At 31.6% G+C, this 19,358-nt stretch overlaps 1 protein-coding gene across 1 annotated transcript in view; it reads right to left on the bottom strand.

Annotated features, from left to right (window-relative positions):
• LOC136986471 (Na(+)/H(+) exchanger protein 7-like) overlaps positions 1 to 13,955 on the bottom strand; it is a 48,052-nt gene extending 34,097 nt beyond the window's left edge. The window contains exon 1 of the mRNA XM_067283998.1: positions 13,821 to 13,955. The gene's annotated coding sequence lies outside the window, so the exon portion shown is untranslated. The remainder of the gene's footprint in view (positions 1 to 13,820) is intronic.
• Positions 13,956 to 19,358: the final 5,403 nt, after the last annotated feature.

Here is a 19,358-nt window from a genome sequence, read left to right as displayed (position 1 = left end):
TAAAAATTCAGTATTAATTACATTATATTAACTTTAAAAAGTAGTTTTTATATTTTAAAAATGTCTCATAATTTAAAAAAAATGCATAAAATCCGATTAAAATTCTAAAAAATTAAACCGCTTGTAAACTGCCACTACATTGAAAAACTACAAAAATCTGCTTATTAATTAATGAGTTCGAGTCATTAATTATTTTATACGAGCTTAAAAACATATTAATTAATGGAAAATAATCACAAAATTGCAAAAAAATAAAACTGCAATGGCGGTATAACATTGCAAAACAAGAAGAATCTGTTTGTTACAAGGCTATTTTTAGATCTATTGTTATTTTACCATACAGACGACAGCTGTAACGGTCGTTTAATTTAATAATAAGATTATAAATTTATATTTTTAGATTTATTACAATATAAAAACTTCAAAAATATACGTACGATAACATTACATACATCTTTTGAATACCGAACAAGTAAAACAAGCTCCATTTTTTTTATTAAAAAGATAGATTCTCGCGGTCGTCAGGCTGTCCGTCCGTTAAATTAATTTTTAACTAAATGCAACCAGGTATTAAATTAAAATTTTTCATTAAAACATTGTGTAATTTAATTAATTTATTTTTAAAATTATAAATCGAAACGAAATAAATTTAAAAAATGCAATAATGATAAAATGATGATTCATTGCAACTAATAATGATGAAAAATATAATCGCGTATGGTGCATTAATATAAATTTAAAAAATGAAAAATAAAAAATGAATGATTTATTGGATTTATATACAGTATTAATCAAATCCATCATGAGAAAATATAAATGTAACTATGGCAACATAATTTTTATATCTGATATTCAAAAGACTTTCATAATATTTTAAATCAATAGTACTGTACATTTTCTGCTAAGATTATCTTGTGTTGTTTGTGTTATATTCGTTGGATATTATTAGAAAAAATTGAAGAACTAGAACTAAAATAAAGTAGAACACACTACAACACAATGAACAGAATCACTACTAGAACTAAAACACAATGAATACACAACACAAATAGAAGTAGAACACAATGAAACACAACATAAACAGAAGTAGAACACAATGAATACACAACATAAACAGAAGTAGAACACAATGAATACACAACACAAATAGAAGTAGAACACAATGAATACACAATACATAATACAACTATCGTGGACAATACAATAGCAAAACGCTATTTTGCTATTGTATTGTCTACAACTATTTTGTTGTAATTATATTGTCCAGTTATGTTATATATTTTCATTGCATTATATAGCTCTTATTTACTGGTGTTGTACTTCGTTGTTGTATTTTTATACTGTGCTAAGTTGTTATCTTGTGTTTTTTGCTCATGTGTTGTTGTGTTTTATTCTATTATTGAGTTAGTTTACGTTACTGCTGTTGTGTTTTATATTGTTTTTATTTTCTGGAAGAATATGTGTTTATGTTGTTGTAATGATGCTATCGTTATATTCCTCTATATTATTTTCTATTATGTCATACAGTCGTGATTTACGTTATTATATTGTGTTTTGTCGGATTATTTTTATTCTTTCGTGTTATTATTTCGCTGAAATTCTCTAAAGAATTAAAATATAGATTCGTATTGCTGTTAAATCTTTATATCCTCACATTTTATAAATAATAAATTTATTGTTTATATATTTTCAAAGTATTTCATAGATTATAAATAAGAATTAGCATCTACTTTTATTAATAATCACTAATATTTAATTGAATAGAAAGGATTTCTCGACTGGTAGAACGCGACCTACTCGTTGAAAATTTTTATAAAATATAATAATTTCTAAAAATATTTCTAAAATGCCAATGTATACGAAGAAATTTTTAAATTACGTTTACATAAGTACATCTTAAAAATTATAATTTTTAATAACGGAATTTTAAATTATTATTAAATAATATTTTCTTAATTAAAATTAAAAATTCCAACCCGGAGCTCGCGAACTCCTAGTTGAAAACTTAAGCGCATATTCTTATTACGTCACAATCATGTTTTCTCGGTAAATAAGTGACCAAACGATAATTATTAAAGAGACCATAATTAAAAAATGTATAAGATTCCAACATTTTACATAAATTCCTCGTTTAATCAGCGTGGAAATTATACAGGATGTTATTTAATACAAATCCTTGTTTTAATTTTTAAATAGCATCCTGTTTTCGGTATATTTAGTTCTCTTTAGCACTAATTTCTTTCATGTTTTCACAGAGGAATATTCATCCACGAATCTTCAGTAAACATTGTGTTTTACTGACAGAGACAAATTATTAAATTTTACATACAATGATCTATACTATATCATTACAATAATCTATATTTTACAACATTCTTCAATGTTAACTAAAACTACAACAGATAATATACACTAAACAGACTACAAGAATACACTACACAGACACAGCAGATCCTATACAGGCACTATACGGATACAACATATACTATACAGATACTTGACAGACACTACACAGAGACTATAATAGACATTACATCGATATATACACAGAAACTACGACAGACACTCTATACTATAACGGGCCAGATTTATGGGGTGTTTTCGCGAGTAAAGTCTCAAGCAGTAAAACATTTGTAAGGCATATTTTTTCCATTCTGCACCCCTCTAAAGATTTCTGGATTCTCTATTACATTACACAGACACTAGACAACACTACATAATGTTGTAAGGGATGTTGAAAACACTGAAATCTTCCCGGTAATGTAAAGACTACGAGAAACACCTCAGTGATGTACAGTACACTTCACAACCTTACACAATATCGTGAAACTACAACACTGTACAGATTATAGAGAACACTCAACATTAAGATACTCTGTAGTATTTAAGAATAATAAGAAACTGTTTCTGTTGGAGTTTCGAGTACTGTAAAAGACAAAACAATTTACAATACTAGCCCTTTTATTTACAGTATTCAATTGTCTGTATACCATTTTCCCTTCTATACTTTCATAAAATGTATATAAATAAATTAAATGTAATTATCACTATGCAGTAAGTATAACTGTAGCCTACAGTTAGCCTTACTGCAGTGGTGTGAAATGATATAGTTATCCTTCGAACGCTTGATATTACAAGGAAACATTCCAGAATCCCTGAAGGATTCTGGAATGTTTCCTTGTATCCTTGAAATGATCCTTGAATGCTGATGTCACGAACGAGGATAACTATATCATTTCACATCAACAAGGTAACTTTAGCAGGGGTAGCGTTACAGTACTACAAAGATTCTCTTCTATACATAGAACAAGAATTCTACAATTGTTCTCAACTTGAATTCTTCAGTCTTAAGATTACAATAGCCATTAATGCAAACTCGCGCCAAAAACGATTGCAATACGAAAATTGCTTTACTGATGACGCGTTACCAATTCTCCAATCATGTTTCGAATGTTTTCTACATGCGACGTCATCACTGACGTAATTATCGCATCGCTACTCGTGTGAACCAACTTTCAATCATCGTTTGCAGCGTGTAGTACAGTACATCCGTGCGTTACATCGATTGCAACGAATTAAAAATATATTGTAGAGTCATGGAAGAAATGAATGTATATAATAATTTAGCCACGATCCCGTAAATAAACAACAGTTAAATAAAATTAATTTATATATTTCGCTCTACAATTAATCATTTTATTTTGGCATCTTTCCATTCACGCAGTACGTATTTGTTTCCGGTAGTCTACGTTTGTATGAAAACTCTTTAATCTGGATGAAAGACGATGCATTAAGCGATTTAGAAGGTTTGCTTTGATATTCAAATTCGCTCGTTCGTACGTCTGTATGTTTGGCCTCGAACAGAAGATTAAATAGATGCTCATCAGAGACCAGTTTCGTTGCCGTTTTTCACTAGTATCGAACAACAATAGATGTCAGAAAAGTATTGTTATGCATCACAAGTACGGTTTCCTTTGATGAAATAACACAGAGAGAACTGCCAAGTGAGAAGGCCACTCTTCTCTATAAGAAATTGGCCCGTAATTTAATACACAACACAAATAGAAGTAGAACACAATGAATACACAACACAAATAGAAGTAGAACACAATGAATACACAACACAAATAGAAGTATAACACAATGTGTGTTAACACAACACAATTAATTCTATTTGTGTTGTTAAACACGAAGAAATTGCGGAAAACTTCACTGTGGGTGAGGCGCGAACCCGCGATCGCCTACCAGTGTTTAGTGGTTTAATCCACTCGGCCACTGGTGGGCGCTAATTTAATTACAAATGTTCCTTGGTTGATTTCAAATGGTTCCCTCGCGGTAATTTTAAATCAACAAAACTGAGATAATGCAAAATTTAACAACGTAAATTTACATTAATTTACATTTAAATTACTGTAAAAATATTTACGCAATCCAAATCAGAAAAATCCCAAATTTTTGTTATTTTTATGGATCAAATTGCATTTTTTACAGCTTGTAATGGAAATTTGTACGAAATATAAACATTCTCTATAAATATACAAAGCGTTATTACATAATAATACCTCTCTCTGTTTCTTGTCAAACTTGTCATTCGGCCACAATTTATCAAAGTATTGTGTACCGTAATCCGTTTTTCACAATAAATTTATTGTGTTTTCTTATAAATATCCATTGTTTAGGAATTAAATCTGTAATAATTTTTGTAATTATTGTAATAAATAAAAAAGTAAGCGATGCTCTTGTGTATGAGCCTCAAAAACAATGAATACAGAAAAGTAAAACTTGAATTTTAGTATGATCCGAACCCACGTCTTGCAGTTTTGTTTCTATCTTTTAGACGTGGGTTCGAATCTCGTTCGGATTTAACACCTAAATACGATCCAGTTCTTGAAAAAATAAATAATAAAACTGAACCTATTCTCTTGGAACGAGATCTGAACCCACCTCCTTAAAGACCTGGACTTATCAACTTAAGGTCAGAACCATCATCTTGATAATTTAGGCAGAAAATGTACTGTTTTTTTCTTTTTTCTGGCTAAAATTCAGATCTATGGCTGTAAAATTTAAGACAGAGAAATGTTTTGCGTCAAGTGATGAATCCACTAGGAACCGAACCCATGCCCATCTAAGGTCGTGGGTTCGGTTCCTAGTGGATCCATCACTTAATGCAAAACATTCCTGTGTAGAATTGTTACAGACTGGGATCGAACCCACGCCCATCTAAGGGCGTGGGTTCGAATCCCAGTCTGTAACAATCCTACTTTTAGAGTTTTTCTTCTAGAGAACATTCGATTCTAGATGTTATTTGTCAGTTTATAATTTATTCTAGAATTAATTATTTTTCAACTAACGATTTTTAATCCCTAAGGGACCCTCTAATGCTTTAAAAATGGTCAAATTAGTTGAAAAAAGCATCCCTTAATTGAAGTATTTAATTTGATCCATTTATCCCATTTAAAATTAATAAAGTTATCCAGAATAAATATAAGTGTCTACGAAAGGATTATGGGGAAACTTTAAGTATTAATTAAGGTCATTTGTCAACCGAAAAGTTTGGGTGGGGCCCTAAAAACGTCCTAGATAATCTCTAAATAGAAGAGCCTGTCTAAGCAGATAAATAAGTGATAACCGATGAAAGGGATGAACTTCGCTATAACCTCATTCGATACGTCACACTTGTCACTAGTTTTGATTCATTACGAACCGATCGACAAACAAACAGGCTAAAAATAATGATTTCGTTACGTGAAATTTGCAAAAGTAACCGTCTACAACAAATAGACAATTATCTATGGGTTAAAGGGTGAATGACAGGAAGGGGTGAGTAATGATGAGAATTTCCGTTATTCATACGTGAACGGAAGACAAGTGAAAGCTTCCACCAATTCTATCCTCCTCCAAATTTTCATAATTTAATGGTTTTTAATGGTTATAAATTAATTAAACTGTGAAAAATTCGCTGCAAAAGTCCAATTCTGTGTTCGCAAAAAGGAGGAAACACGTCGTTCAATGCCCAATTAGGAGGTTCAAACGGGGTTTAAACACTAAATATTGCTGTATATTTGTTAAAAATTCAACTATTAAGCTCGTGTGATTTGATAAGTATTAAGTGTCTACAGAATTTCCTGTGCCATATATCTTTACCTCTTTGAACAAGGAACAGACTCCGAGACAAGGAACATAACCCAACACTATCAACACATGAGTCAAATACTATGATAAATTGTCGTTTGTCGTAATTAAGAGATGCAAATTTTATCTCTGAATAGGATATTCCAGTGATAAACGGTATTAGAAGTATTATAGAACGTGGGTTCGGTCCCCTCTCTAGCAAGCATCGATTCTCTTTAACGTATGAAGGATAGAATTTCGTGTGTTATAAACAGCATATTCGAGCATAAATGTAAAAAAATAAAAGCTAAGCACTGTTTACTGTACCTTTCAGTTGCCAAATTAAGATAGGACCACCTAAAATACCAAATTTGTAAGCCAGAAATCCGAGAAATTGGGATCAAGTAATGCTGCGGGTTATAGGAAAATGCCTACTGATGACACACTTCTCAAAACTGTTCCTTAAAACGTTTAATTTTAAGGAACAGCTTTGATAACTGTCCCCTAAAATAAGGTAATAAATCATTTTTTAAATTTAATTCTAATTTTTTTTTATTTAAACCCAACATGGGGTGGCCATGTTGGATTGCCGTCGTCTAACCGTTAAAGAGGATCAGAAACGTGGAGTCATCGAGAAAAAACGTCAAAATAAAAATATATTTTGGGGTAAATAAATACATTATTTGTTAATTTCGTAATTTCATAATATATTTTATAAAATAATATATAAAATTTGAAAGTAAATCGAATTTATTATCGTTAAAATAAATTTTTAAAAGATCCAATCACTTTACGAATTGATGCACCAGTACAAAGATTTTGACTTAAATTACTCAAAATTTATAATAATTTCTATAATTATGTTATTCTTTTCAAGGTATTCTATAATAAAATATATTCTAATAAATTATTTGTAATATTTTTCTACAATATTCATTAATTTTCATGCTTTATGTGGAGTCCATTGATGGTTGAGTGGATGTTGAAAGTAGATTCAATTAGAACTCGAATTAAAGGACTTTTATTTTATAAATTAAATAATTGATTTGAATTTGTCATAAAATTATTAAGTTAGAAATAATCTTACTCAATAATTTCGTAAGTATCTGCCTTTGCTAATTTTATATACACAAAAATATACAACCTACTTAAAATCAATATCCCAACCACTCGCTCGCGACCTACTTGTCTAGTTTATCTAGAATCATATTCCAGAGTAACTTTTCTTTCATTTATGTAGCGAAAGAGGGTCAACAACTGTATTAAAGGAGAAAACGCCTGTAGTAAATTAAAGAATTTTGTGCTGAACGTAACTGTTACGCGTTGAAAGGGGAGTGAACAACTAGTTTTTAATTAATGAAGTAAACAGAAGGTATGATTTACACACTATACAGTAGAGTTACGAGCCCAGATTTGGTCGTGTTACGATCTTTTTCGAAATACGTAACAAGATATTCTCTCAGAATTACATAGAGCATAATTTTCTTACAGTTTGGTACATAAATATAACTGTTACGCTCTAAAAAAAGTATCAAAAGCCGCATAGAAAGCAGAATGCCTGTAAGTTACGCCAATTTACAAGAATTATGAGACAAATTTACTCACGTTATTGATCCTTTTCATAACGTATAACACGATCTTACGGATTGGCACGTAAACGTAACTGTTACGCACTAAAACAGAGAGTAGACAGCAGTATTTGAGTAAGCACAGAAGAATTGTGAGTGTAAATTTAGATATGTTACGATAACAAATAACAAGATTAGCACGTAAACGTAACTGTTACGCAGCCAACAACAGCATTTCCTCACGTGGAGCACAAATTTAGACACGTTACGACGTTTTTCAGAACGTGCAACACGATATTATTGGGCAAACGTAACGGTTACGCGTTAGATTCGCACGGGAAAAGCAATTAATTAATGTTAGAGGGTAGAACTCGTCACGCAGGTAACGAAGAGAAGAGGTGACATTTAGTGGATTGTTAACCAGGTGATGTTGACAGACAATCGAGAGTAAAGCAAAGCGTTAATGAAAACATCACCTCGACCAGAAAACCATCAAAAGACACAGAAAAAAAGACCTATTGTTTTTGTTCTAGAAATTATTTTCGGATTGTCGCTTCTGCAGCTTCTATAATTAAATATCAACAGGTCCCAAAAATAAAGATTTAACCTTATTTCCAAAGGTCAAAGTTCGTATAACTTGTCCCTTCGTGTCATCCCCATCGAAAAATTGTTGAATTAATTTATATAAATAATAATTCTGGCTAGTTTAAGGAAACCCTTTTTTGTAATTATTTTATCAGTTCGTTCGTTTGTCTGACCTCCCGATACATTAGAAACTAATAGGTTAGAATTTGGTGGATATTTTGCAGAAGGAACTTCTACAAAATATCCATCAAAAGCTCTCAAAAAATCCTTACAGACCTTCAAAGATACTTCCAAAAAAATAAAAGAACCTTCAAGTATCGACAACTCTGTGTTTCTTTTTACTTTCAAAAAGTCTTAAAATCTTCTGAAGAAAGAAACAAATCCAAGAAAACGATACAGGAACAATGAACTCGTGTGCCAGACTCACACAACAAGATACAATGAACTCTCCCGGTATCTCAGCAACAGGATAAATCACGGAGAAGCAAAGAATGGGATAATAAAAACATGGATAATTTATCAAACCCACCCCCCCTCATTTTGTCAATTACAATTTTTACAAGTTCCAGAAAAATTCTTCAAGAATGTCGCGTAATTTGTAGATAACCGGATGTTGCAATTGGTGTGCTTTCTAGTGAAAGATTTTACGAGGAAAAAACCGTATAAAAGACCATTTCTATGTGTAAATTATGCGAAAAACTTCAGAAAAGACCGTTGTTATAAACTCTAACGTGAAATTTTTTTAGAATTTTATAGAAAAATAACACAACATTTCAAGTGTTTCTTCAGAAAAAAAATAGATAAATTTAACGTTTAGAAACAGGTAAACAAACATTGGCACGTTCCTGTATTTATAAACAATTGGTTTTGTGCAAAGACCCATTTAAAAAATTTCATTTTTTAATGTTTGTTTCTAAATCTTGGGCAGAAAAAATAAATAAAATCCATAAATCGCAGTTACGTAAGAGTGCAGTTGAAGTGGCTACCATGAAATTTATTGTGTATTAGAGAGTGATTGTGACTTATTGATATTATGGAAGTTCCAAATCGAAAAATATTCTCCAATCTAAAGAAAAACTGTAGAGAATGGACACATTGTTCTTTTATATCACTTCATTTATGTCTTGTGGTGTGAGGTTTCTCGTATTTTCTGTGTTAATCTATTATTACGTTGTGTTAAATTGCGTGTATTTTATGTATCGTTCGCTTGATACGTTGGTTTTGTATGTGATTTGAGTGTTTATGTTACGCTTCAAAGCTGTGAGTTAGTGTTACGATGCTTCTGCAGTGCGTTTGTGGGATTATGCTTCTGCTGTACTGCGTTTATGTGACGCTTCGGTACAAAGTTAAACGTTTTTATTATCTTTTATGTATATAGTATTTACGCCATGTTACTGTTGTGTTTTATACTGCTTCTGTTATACTGAATTTATGTAATAAGTTCCGATACGATGTAAGAGACAGGTCTCTTACATCGTATTGTCTCATATGTAAACACGTGTTATACTACTCCCCCTTAAACACACACAGAAAATAAAAAAGGAAAGTAATACAGCTGGATATTGTCTTAATTCCACAGAAGACATTTTTCTTTCCATTTACTTTGTCTTCACGAAATTAACTGTGGAGCACAAAAGAACACTTCCCACCCCTCTCGATTGAGAAGTGTTCTTTTGTGCTCCACACTTCAACGACTGAGAGATTCGCTCAACTCTTCTCTTAATTATGGTTTTATATATATATATCGAATAACACCCAAAAAAATCAAGTGTTTCCATTAGGTTTTTTGAATAAATAACAGTCCATAAAACACATCACTGTGTTCACAGGGGTTAAGTGCAAGGTAAATAAATCATATAATTATTATTACGTATGATATTTTTCTGTGTGTTACGTCATAGAGCGCGTGAAATTTTTACGTGTTTCCTGTGTAATCGGCTTCATTTATTAATGCTTATCCAATAGGAATGCAGTTAATGAAGAAGGATATCTTTGCTTGTTTCCTAAGGAAACTCGCAATAATTCTGTAATTGTAGAAGATGATCTATTTCTGTGTTACATATTTCATCTAAAAATACATAAAATATTGATCTTAATCTTTAAAAAAAAAATCGAAACTTAACATTGTATTTCCTTCCTTCTTTTATTTGTTACCAGGGGACAAAGCTTGGCTGTGTTTATTTTCTTATATAGAATGTATATAAAACAGGTTATTTCCTCTGTAAAAAAGTCTGTTGTGTTGGGAATTTTTCAATTTTTATCCAAAAAATCATCCTAAAAGCCGGTTTCTCCATTAAAAAGATTAAGAAATAAACACACACTACACTTAAAATACGCGAAAACAACACATCCTTCACTAGAAAAAACGGTAATGTAGATAGAGGCGTGTACGTTCTGTGTGTCTGGACACAATACGCTTCCTTTATCGCTATTATTAAAATAATAAAAATCGTTTAAAGCAGCGTAACATATACATCAAAGTGGAGTTTCTCAATACGGTGTAGACGTTTCGAATCGAATTTAAAAATAAATCAATTAAATTTTTTGAATTATGCCAGTGTTTGTTCTCGCATAATTCGCACATTGTACAATTTAAACATGGCGGAAGTAACCACTTATATTAGTTAATTGGTCCATGAACTACTTTATAAAAAATCCCTCCATTTTTTTGACTTTTTTATCTTTCAAGGACGAAGGGTTTACATGAAAAATATCCAATTTAAACTGGTTAGAAACCCGATCAATGCTGTTCTAATTATATAGAATTTTATGTTAAATCGTAACATAAGTTACGCGGTGTTTTAGGTATATACATTAACTCTATCTCGTGCTTTATATATGATTTACATTAATTTCGTAACAGCTAATTACGATTGCTTCTTTATTATAGTACTGTTACGCATTGTTACGTTATTCCTAACGCGTAACAACTATATTACATGCATTTACTATCTAAGAATATATAGGCTATATTTTTAATAATAGAAGTAAAGTTACGTCATTATAGGAGCGTAATGTACAAATTCGTAACATAAGTTACGTTACGTGTTTTAAGTATATATTCAATTCTAATTTATAAGTTCTTAGCTATTAGTTACGATTTATTAATTGTTACAGCATTGTTACGCTATGTTACGCATTTATATTGCGTAACAAATGCGATATACGAGTATAAATGTATACATTTTTAACGGCGTTACGCTCAAAATATGTATTATAACGATAAAGAAATGCGTAACGTCAAAACTAGACCACAATGCACGAAAGCGTAACGTAAGTTACTCGTTTTATATATGTATTCATTTCCATATACTGTATATAGAATTTTCGTAACTGTTAGCAATACTGTTACTATTAAACTAATTTATTAATTGTTACGCCTCCGTTACGCTGTCTCTAATATTATAAATCTATCAAGTGTTACGCTTAGGAAAATATATATACTGTTATATATTTTATGTTACAACGAGAAAAAGAAAATAACGTAACATAATAACAGGATCTACGGCTTTCCTTTTGGCAAAGGAACTAACTGTGATAGGAAGGTCGTCCGTTTGTCTGGACTGTATTTGTGGTAGTATTATTTTCCTTTCTGATGAAAGTTGATAGATAAACAAGGAAGTGTGCGCAAATTGAAAGGTGCTTTCAGGTTTAGTTGTTTACCTTTTTTAGAATTAAAACATTTTAAACTTATTTTTTTAAAAAGTTTTCATTGGCCAAGAGCGTCTTTTTTTAAAATCAGAACACTTGAAATCTTACAACTATTATTTGAAGTGTCCAATGGGAAATTACTCTTGTGATGTATTTTTAAACTATTAATAAACGACGATTACTTCTAAGAAAACTATTTTTGCTGTTACTACGTTATTAAGGGGTTATTAATGCTTTGAATCGTATTAAAGGATCGTTAATGGCTTTGAATCCTTGCATTATTAAGCACTCATTAATGGCTAAAAAATCTTTATATTAAGGATTGTTAATGGCTTTGAATTCTTGTATTAAGGATTCATTAATGGCTTTGAATCCTTGTATTAAGGACTCATTAATGCTAAAGAATTCTTGTATTAAGGATTGTTAATGACTTTGAATCCTTGTATTAAGAACTCATTAATAGATAAAGAATCCTTGTATTAAGGATTGTTAATGGTTTTGAATCCTTGTATTAAGGATTGTTAATGGCTTTGAATCCTTGTATTAAAGACTCGTTAATGGCTAAAGAATCCTTGTATTAAGGATTGTTAATGGCTTTGAATCCTTGTATTAAGGACTCATTAATGGCTAAAGAATCCTTGTATTAAGAACTCATTAATAGATAAAGAATCCTCGTATTAAGGACTCATTAATGGCTTTGAATGCTTTTATGAAGGATTCATGAATGGCTTGTTTATGGATCATTAAAGGCTTGCAGCTTGCACATAACGAAGATCAGCTATTAATGACTGTGAATAATTGTATACAGATCTTTAAATCTTAATACATAACAAGATTAAATAGTCTTAAATCCTTGTTAAAACTATTGAAACGTCATTTAGACCTTTGAATCTTCATGTATAAATCGTTAAAGGATTTAAACCTTTACATAAACAAGATTCAACTACTCGAGTGTCATGAACAACCGTGAATCCTTGCCTATTAAGTACAATAGGATTCATTGAATCCTTGTCGTAATTATTGAGAGTTTGTTTATATTTTTGAATCCTTGAATTGTCGTCTTTCAGTTGTTTAGGATTTAAATGACTTTACATCTTTGCCATTATTAATAAGGATATTTAATCATTAATTGAATCTTAATAACAATTAATAAAAAGCCCTTTATAGCTTTGAATCCTTGCCTAAAGGATTAATGAAACCTTTATTATTTTAATAAAGGTTTAAATCCTTAAATTACAATTACTAAAAAGCCATTTAGGCAAGGATTCAAAACTATAAAGGACTTTTTAATAACTGTAATTAATAATTTAAAGCATATTATGTATAGTTATTTTAAAAAAAATCATTTAGGCAAAGGTTTATTACTCCTTGCCTAAAGGTCCTTTTAAGCTTACATATTAAGGATTGTTCATTAGAATCCTTGCATCCTTATATCCTTAAATCTTCGTTAGAATCACTGTTATAACTTCGATTCCTCGCCTTTAATATTTAAAAATTTAAAATCCTTGCATATAATAATTTAAGGAATCGTTAATGACCTTCGATCCTTGAACATAGTCATTAAAAACCCATTAAAAACTAAATCCTTGCCATGTTATTAAACAAACGTTTACATCTATGAATCCTCGCATACAATAAAATTACACGACACTTACTAATAACACTAAATGCATTCCTCTAGATATTAAAAGGACTGTTTGATGCCCCACATCCTGTCCGCTTATTAAGTGTGTATACCCATTGTTAACGCATCGAATCCTTGTGTGTAGTTAAGAGCCAATCCTCCCTCACCTTCGTTAAAACCAGCGTAAAGTGATCCAACATTTAATTCTCTACACTACACATGACGTCAACACACTACGTTTTAATAATAAGGTATGAAAAATAGGGGGGTGACGTACTCACCATGTGTCACGTACGAGCGTCAGAAGGGGGTGAGACATGTCATGTGAATTAAACACAAGCAACGACCAGACCTCACTCGATCGCATCCCGGACGTCTCTGAATTTCTGGTTTCTCGTGCACGACGGTTACGACAACTTCCCGTGCAGCACCTACCCTGTGACGTCACACGGCTTTTATCTATTTTATATCCGGCGGCGTACACGCTTCCATATTGTGCTTTGTATTAACGTTTTAAAAATTTATTCTCTCGTCCCCCTATTAAACAATACGCCAATAACAATTACAACACACCTTTCCGAGAAATTTCTCCATTTTGTCTTGTATTTATATTGTTTTGAGGGGATAAAAATTGCTCGTGCGACACAAAAAATAATCGGTATGGCCGTTTCCTCAAAGGAAATCTTCTCTTATCTTCCGTCGGAGAAGAAATTGCTGGTCGGCATTTACTAAAATAGTCCTTTTCTTTCTTTTAAGATACGACCAATGAGTTCTCAACCGGTAGCTCGCGAGCTACTGATACGTATATTTACATAATTACGTCGGAGTAAGGTTGAGAAATTGATGTGTATTTCTAATACAATACACGGAATCTTAAGGTCTTTTAAAATAAATCGCAACAATTTCTGTTCGGGATTGTTAGAATAAAAGAATTTTAAGGTGTTAACAATTAGTTTCTCAACCGGTCGCTCGCGAGCCACTGATATGCATATTTACATAATTTCATTCGAGTAAGGTTGGGGTATACTGTTTATTTCTAATATAATGCACACAGTTGAGTTATAAAAGAAATCGCCTGTTTGACGTAACAATTTCTCTTCTGTATTATTAAAATAGAAAAATTTTTTAAGGTACTAATAACTCAATTTTCAACCGGTAGATCGCGAACTCCCAGATAGATTCATAAATAATTGGATGTTTTTTAAACATGAGAAAGGTTGAAGAGCCGTCTCTACAAGGGCATTGTTTACAGATAAATAAACCGATTAAACGGGATATAAAAGAAAACAAGATTATTTGTTTTTAGTATCATTTAAAATTTATTTATTCTCTTTTATATTTTATTAAAAAAAAATATATATATATATATTATAAACTTTAGATAATTGATCGGAAAACACGACAGAACTAATGGATTTCTGTAGCTCTGTGTACATATTTGAGTTGGTTTATGAGAAATTTTGTTCGATTTTTCTGTACAAACGTAAAAGAAATTATTCAGAAGGTATAAAAGAATGGATAAATATTCTATACAAAGTTAAAATTAAACAGAATAAAGTAAATGTATCAAGGTGAAATGATTGTATTTGTGATTAGCTGCACCATTTATTGTTATCTGAAGTCACTCGTGACAGATTTTCCTCCATTTTCCTTGTGATGTCGTCAATGAATTAATGGTCTTTAGTGTTAAATTTATAGATAAAGAACACTTCTGTACTGTAATTTTCCGTATGTGCCCATTGTAATTCTTCAATTAACAGTTTTTATGCTTAATTTTTCGAAAATTAAGCATAGAAACTACATTTTTAACGTAACTGTGTTCTGTATTATTAACCGTTTGGGCTCTGCACTGATTATTATTATTATTATCAACTCGTCTCGATTATACAATATATATAGATAACTAGTTTAAAAAGTTGTGGGTTCGGTTCACTGTCTTGCTTTTGTTTGAGAGGCCTTTCTATGAGAAACTGGCCCCTCTTTTAGGTTGAGGGGGTGCCTTCCGGGATAGACTTACTATTGGCTTGAATTTAGCGTTAGACACGTGAAGAAAACACGTGACCATCCCGTTGGTGAGGCGCGAACCCAGGCCTCACCACGGCACACCATGGCTTTATGCACTCGCCACTGGTGGGCCTAAAAAATGAAAAAGTTTAGGCCATTTTTCTACAGTTTTTATGATATAAAAACTAATGTTTTAAACAATTATTTTCAAATAGAAGTGACACTTCAAAAAACGTAAAAATTACATCACGGATCATTAAGATTAGATGAAAGAAAGAAAAAACTTAATTAATTAATTAATTAATTAATTAAAAATATTTAATTAAGAAATTGATGTTTACTTTTTAAAATAAATTATGTTTTTGTGAGCGAAGAATTTTTTCTAGTCTTCAATTTCAAAATAATAATAATAATAATAATAATGCAATCGATAAACTTGACTAGACATGTATAAACAAGTCAAATTTCGTTTAATTTTGTTTTCTGCCAGTAAATTTAATATATTATCAAAAGAATTCATAAATATTCTACTTAAGAAACTATTAAATATTAAAACTTTCTTTCGTAAATTTTATTTTTATAATTTTTTCTTGTTTCTTATTCTTTAGGGCCACGTGGATACGAGCTGGTCAGTGTACATGGATAAAACCATTGAAGGTAAAATCATTGCTCGTTGAGGTCGCGGGTTCGCACCTCACCAACGATATAGCCACGTGTCCAACGGACCAGTTTCCAGTAGAAAGTCCTCAGTAAGTAGGCAGATCACGAATCCATCAGTGTTCAATGGATAAAACCACTGAACACTGGTTGTTGGTTGGTCGTGGGTTCTCGCCTCGCCAACGTGCTGTTCATGTGATGTTTTCCGGATTTTTTTTCACGTTAGTAACACCTAAATAGGAGCAAGTTTCCCATCGGGAGACTTGCTCCTATGACAATCCTCCTCGGCAGATCGCTTACGCGTTGCGTTGCCTTATTCTATGTAGGATTTCAATTCCTATTAACACTAATGGGGCCTCTTTGTCAGGACCATTCGCTGGTTCAGTCAGGCTCCGAATGAGGCAGACGGATGGTGAAGACGGGCCCAACATATCCGGGACTATCCATCGAAAAATTCCTGGGTAGTTTGTCGCTTAAATGTTTGTCTTTATATATATATATATATTAGAGTCTTGGGCCCTCGTGTTAACTTTCCGGCCGTTATATATAACACAAGAAAAGTATGGCAATCGGTCAAAAAACGACCGCAAGATTTTTACATTTTTTACATTCGGGGCACCTTGAAAGTTCGAGAAATGCAAAAAACAAAAGAAATTCGGGGATTTTTCTGTACGTATGAATGTTAATGTGTGCGGGAGGGCACGATTTTGAAGCTTAATTACTCCTCTGTCTTTCTAGACCTTCACCCTTTACTTGGACTTTATTGTTTAGAGCCTATTTCCAAAGAACTCTAAAGAGTAATTCACCATAGCAATATCCATTTCCCATTTAATTAAATCCATCACTGTGGACTTTAATCGAATGTGATTAAAACTGTTTCGAGATTAATCAACGTAGATTGATCTGTACTTCCCGATCGCTGAGAGTTCTACTTGTAATCTGTATCTATAATTTGTAGTAAACGGGAATTAACAGAAAAACCGTTCATGTGTTAAGGTATAGATTCGATCTGAATAGTGTACACTTGGCAGAGGCCCGCTATACCCTTGTACAAGCTGCCAATCATTTCTCATCCAATTACTTTCATTGTTATAGATTCTAAAAAGTGAAATTCCATGTGACTATCATTTAAATTCATTAATGGGCTGTAATGTATGAAGATCCTTTACCTGGATCCTCATATAATGAGGATAATTGGATGAAAAATGGATATAATATCTTATTATAACCATTAAATAGATGCCAAAGAGTGAAAGTCCTTACAACGGATATAAAATAATCCATTTACCATCCAGTTATACCCATTACATAGAAGATTTTTACACGGATCCTTCAATAAAATGGATATAACTGGAATATACCTGATGGAAATACGGTTTAATTAATTGCTTTAAATAATACAAAGGAGTGTACAATATTTTAATTTCTATGCCATTAAAATTAAGCATAATTCAACTTAATTAAATTGTAATTAGTTTGAGTAGTTCGCAATCTACCGATTGAAAAGTCCTATTTGTTTTAAGATGTCGATTTATTTATTGCACTGCCATCTACCGGAAAAGTTTTCAATAAGGATTAATATTAAAGTATTTATATATATATATATTTAGTCTTTAGTTATGAGATTAAAACTTCCCATTGAACAACGAAGATAATAATTATTTTAATTATAAATTCCTAACGAAGCTGATCCAAAAATTCAAAGATGGCAGCCACGTGCGTTCGTCGCTGCCATCTTGGATTTCCCCATTACGTCAACAAATGTGCCGTTCTGATTGGTGGAAATATTTATTTTTTTCCTCTTTCTCTCTCTCTCTCTATGGAGGAAAAGCTGCCGTGATGGACTTCCGGAGCCATTCTCAAAACGGAAATACGTCACTAATGAAGTGAAATTCGCGTGGATTTTCGCGAATCTCCGTGTGAACTGACCTTTTAAAGTGAGCAATTCGTGTTTATGAGTAACACGTTAGCTTGTTTAACGATTTGTACTTTTATATCAGCTCACTCCCGCTAAACCGGCCTCTCAGCAATCCGGCATATGCACGTTTCCTTAACACGAAAACGTCCCGTTTTCCTGTTTCGTTTCTGCGTACACTACAGTATTGGATGTCGGTGCGCCATGTTACCGAAAGGTGAAAGGTCATTCATCGCTTTTTTACTATCCACACTTTCTGTAATCCGGCACGCCGGATTAGCAAGAGTCCGATAATGTCTAAACAGCATTAACAGTTTATTTATCCTTAAAATGAATAGTACAGTTTGTGTTTATTTAATAACAGGTCAATGAATAATTAAGAATAACTAATTATGCATAGAAAAGTATCAAGTAAGGTAACATACAAAAGCAATATGCAGTGAGCTTCCAGTGAAGGCATCTAAAAATAGCCATAGATAAATATACAATTTTCAAATCCAGCTGACATGGAAAATGTTATAACTGTGTGGAGGAGTGAAGAGGTGTATAAACAACATATTTATAAGTCAGTAAACAATACACTTCTATATATAGGCTTACATAGGCATTCTCTTTACATACCTGTAACTCTTTTTGCTCATCATCATTCAACACAAACATAGCATTTAATATATCAACTGATAGGGAGGATGTTATAGATGATAAATAATGCAGAAACACATAAATATTACTTGTCTGTCTCTAGAAATAAACATTGTGTAATTGCTACAGAGTTAACAAGTGATGTAGCTGGATGTTAAAATTGGAAGTGTTCAAGATAAAATTAATGATAAGAATTGCATTAAAATCATTAACATTAAAGTTGTATAAACATGATTTTTAAGTATAAATAAGCACATTTTTGGCAGAGGTTCAGTTATAGTATCAATAAGTATGGAAAAAAGTTTATTAATAGAGCATAATTTGACTGTACTGCTACATACCCAATGAATAAACTTTGTATATAATAAGAATAATGTTATTTAAGTACAACTTTACTAAATTATTTACCTGTTAACAGTTCACACTTCAACTTACTGTATGACAGTTGTGTATTTAATTCCTGATAAATGTTGATTCACTTAATTAATCATCTGATCTTTGAATCAGATGATCAATTGACTCTACTTATCAGTCAACTGAATTGATCTTTGATCAATTGACAAATTAGAAACTAATTTACTATAAATAAAAATTTAGCATT

Source organism: Centruroides vittatus, unplaced genomic scaffold (genome assembly GCF_030686945.1).
Source record: "Centruroides vittatus isolate TY-2023 unplaced genomic scaffold, ASM3068694v2 scaffold_1047, whole genome shotgun sequence".
NCBI classification, from domain to species: Eukaryota; Metazoa; Arthropoda; class Arachnida; order Scorpiones; family Buthidae; genus Centruroides; species Centruroides vittatus.
This window is presented reverse-complemented; position numbering and strand designations above follow the sequence as displayed.